Source organism: Helianthus annuus, chromosome 1, assembly GCF_002127325.2.
Source record: "Helianthus annuus cultivar XRQ/B chromosome 1, HanXRQr2.0-SUNRISE, whole genome shotgun sequence".
Taxonomy (NCBI): domain Eukaryota; kingdom Viridiplantae; phylum Streptophyta; class Magnoliopsida; order Asterales; family Asteraceae; genus Helianthus; species Helianthus annuus.
In genome coordinates this window covers 90,307,676-90,311,107 of record NC_035433.2, presented here as the reverse complement: position 1 = coordinate 90,311,107, position 3,432 = coordinate 90,307,676, and the positions used below count along the sequence as shown (strand labels likewise).

The window sequence follows — 3,432 nt, the reverse complement described above, 5'->3', positions numbered from 1 at the left end:
CTCGCAACTATGATTTGTATTTCGTATGATATAGTTCTAAAGCTCATAAAGTTTTTTTTTGGGGTAAAGAAAGCTCATAAAGTTTGTATTAATAATATGAATTTTTATATTGTTTCAGCGGAATGGATTAACAAGGGGAAACGTTGTATATTCCTTATAGCTAAACATTGAAAAAGAAAAAACCCAAAGCTTTAGTTACAAGGAAAAATAAAGTAAGAAAAGAAATGAAAATACTTGTAGTTAAGTTACACCAGAACTGTTACAGTTTCGTCCCACATCGACCAGAAGAGAAACCTCCTTTTGGTTTATATGACGGTGGCCGAAGATGAATATCGTCCCTTCGGGGACATCCGATAAAATTGGAACGATACAGAGAAGATTAGCATGGCCCCTGCGCAAGGATGACACGCACAAATCGAGAAATGGTCCAAATTTTTTTTATGTCTGATTGCTCGGCTCGTTAAGCTCTTCAGAAAAAAACGAGCTTGATCCTTTTTCGTGATTAGGTCGATTTCTTTGAGACGTAGTTGGTTTTCTGGAGTGTTCTAGTAGTTATTGATCTGATGATTATAAAAAAAATAGAATTGCTTTTCATTTAAGTTAGGTTATTGTTGTTATATCTTATGTTTTATTTTTTGGTGAATTAGGGCCTGGGTTCGGGCCACACCCAAGTGAAGACCGAGAGTAGAAACGCTAAACATCAAGAATTGGATCTGAAATTTGACCCAAATCACAACACTGTGGTGTCAACTCTCCCAACCCATAATCACAACGCGGACCAGTTACAGTTTCACGCTGACCCATAATCACAACACTAATCGTTAGCAGGCAAAACGATTACTTGAACTAAAACGGGCCAATTCAAGAAGGGCAATCTCTCCAAATACAAACAAGATAATCAAATTTTCTGAATGAAAAATACAAAAGAAACAAACGCCTGCTAATAACGTATGCGATCCCCTAACGGCTCCTGGAAGTTGGATCGTGGATTACACCCAACCACTCCACTAATTCGCTGCTGGGTTGACCCATTGGATCCATCAAATACCCGAATACGACATTAAGTAACTCGAGTTGAATTACGTGAGAGCTTTAACCGAGCTAATTACAAATGAACATCCCTCTACCCACAGATGGAAAAATGTATCATATCATAGCATTTCGAATCGTACCAAAAACACTTACCCTATCAATTCAATAAAATGCTCTATTTATTATTTAAAATCAGTAGCAACTGGAATCGGGTCAAAATACCTTGTAGAACTCAAGTTATGCTCGAAAAGGGTATATTCGGTATTTACCGAACCGATGCCATAACCGCAGGTTATGAGCAGGTTAAAAATAATTAAAAATCTTTAAAAATTCCAAAATATTATTTTACATCAGTGTGTAAAAGGTTTGGTGCCGAAATTCGGGTTTAGATAGGCTTTATGCTAAATGCGCCGTTTAATTACTAAAGTTTCCGTAATTGCGCTATTTAGCATAACTCCTATTCTAGACCTCGGATTGACGTGAAATTTTAGGGACATGCTTAGAAATCAGTGACTAAGGTTATTGTCCTTTCACATATTCAAAATTCTCGTTTTAAAGTAAAAAAAAGGGCGTTACGGTCAACTTTTAAGCATTTAACGGAAATGTGCTAAAGACTTGGACAAACAACGAACCGGTCACAGAGGGTTATACCATCATGTAACCTGGTCCTAAGAGAGTCCTAAGGCATATCTAAACCATACCATAACGGGTCAGAACTGAAGTCTAAGCAAAAGTCAAAGTTTTGCGACTTTCGGTTCCGAACCGGGTCAAAACAGTAAATGGTCGGATCAAACAAGCTTAGACTAGTTAATATACTTATTATCATGTTATATGAGTGTTAAAACAGGTTACACGCCATCTACATTACTGATTATGCATAAAATCGCAAAATAGCATTCTGTTGACTTTTTCTAAGCAAGTTTGACTCGACATTCGGACTAGTTAGAGTGGGAATCAGAGGGTGCCCTTTTAGGGGTTTAATGCCCACATGATTACCAACATATAACTACTTTTGATTCGACAAACCACTGGACCATTTGTGATTTATCGTTAAGTCAACCGTTAATTACGACGGATTGACTTTTAAGCTAAAACTATGTAAAAACTAAACCACAAAGGGTTAGGCAAACTTACGGAAGCTTGGTGCACGACCAGAGATGTTAGAAGAATGCTCTTGAGCTCCAGAAGTGATCAAGAAAGCAGGTTTGAGGTGTGTTTCAAATGTGTGCATTACATGGCCTTTTATAGTGAAAAATTATGCACAAGATCATCACAACTAAGTCTATAATTGCTCATGGATGATCAGCAGCTGTCCCTGAGTGCTAGGGGACGTGTAGGGGGCGCCCATGCTGCCATAATTGCACCCAAGGTCGGTTAAAACATCAAACAGTGAATCTGTGCATGTTTTCTGCATCTGGCACCTTGACGCGGCCCGCATTAAGGATCAGGCTACCCTTACGCGGGCCGCCTGAATCCTTATGTCGGGAACCGGATCTTCACATGGCTTGCGGCCCGCATGAGCTTCCTTGTTTCTCTAACGCGGCCCGCCTGAGGCCTGTAATTCAAGATTTTCAAATCTTTTGCCACTATTAGCCTTACCTTTCGGTTCCGAATGGGTAACTTTGCGATTTGGGCCTCGATTATTTACGAATAAGGGCCTCGTGACTTTTACCCGCGCCGTTAAGCCCCCGGTTAGTTTAATTACTATCCGAAAAGCCTTAACTTTCATTGTTGACGCTTCTAACCCCTCGCATACGAAATTGATCATAACTTTCTCGTTTTAAAACGGAACTTCGCAAAATTTATATCGTATATTCTAGTGAGCGTAATTTACTGTTACAAAGCCTCGGGTATGTTAAAGAGTCACTCAGAGGTATAACTTAAACATGTTGACACAATTAACCCCTGTAGTTTGTAATCTCTCACTTTCTTCCGCATTTCGTTCCGTACGATCCATGATTTATCCGTTTGAAGGTACGAGCATCATTTAGGGTTACTGTACAGTATACTTATCCCTCGTTGACATTTTTAACCCTCGAATTTACATACTTTCAATGTTTTTCAACTTTAGTCCTTTATTCTGTATTTAATACCACGTGTAAACTCAAGACACGTGTCAACACATTATTGGACGCAAAATTTCGAGGTGTTACATTGGTGAAGGCGTATTTGCACATCTCGGAGAGTAGGAAACATGGGAACGAGCAAAGAAAGGATGCATTTTGGAGACGGGTCATTAATCATTTTAGGCAACTTCCCGATGCAAGGATACGAAACATGGACCAAATGACGTCGAAGTGGACGGATTTGAACGGGAAAATTAGCAAGTTCAACGCTTGTTTCATTCAAAAGGTATGTTTTTTATTAAAGTTTAATAAAAAACAGTTTTATAAAAAAACA

The 3,432-nt window shown here is 38.9% G+C and overlaps 1 non-coding gene across 1 annotated transcript; it reads left to right on the top strand.

Annotated features, from left to right (window-relative positions):
- The first annotated feature begins 334 nt into the window (after positions 1–334).
- LOC118483026 lies at positions 335–437 on the top strand. The gene has a single exon (XR_004869479.1). It is a non-coding gene; the product is annotated as a U6 spliceosomal RNA (small nuclear RNA).
- The last annotated feature ends 2,995 nt before the right edge of the window (positions 438–3,432 follow it).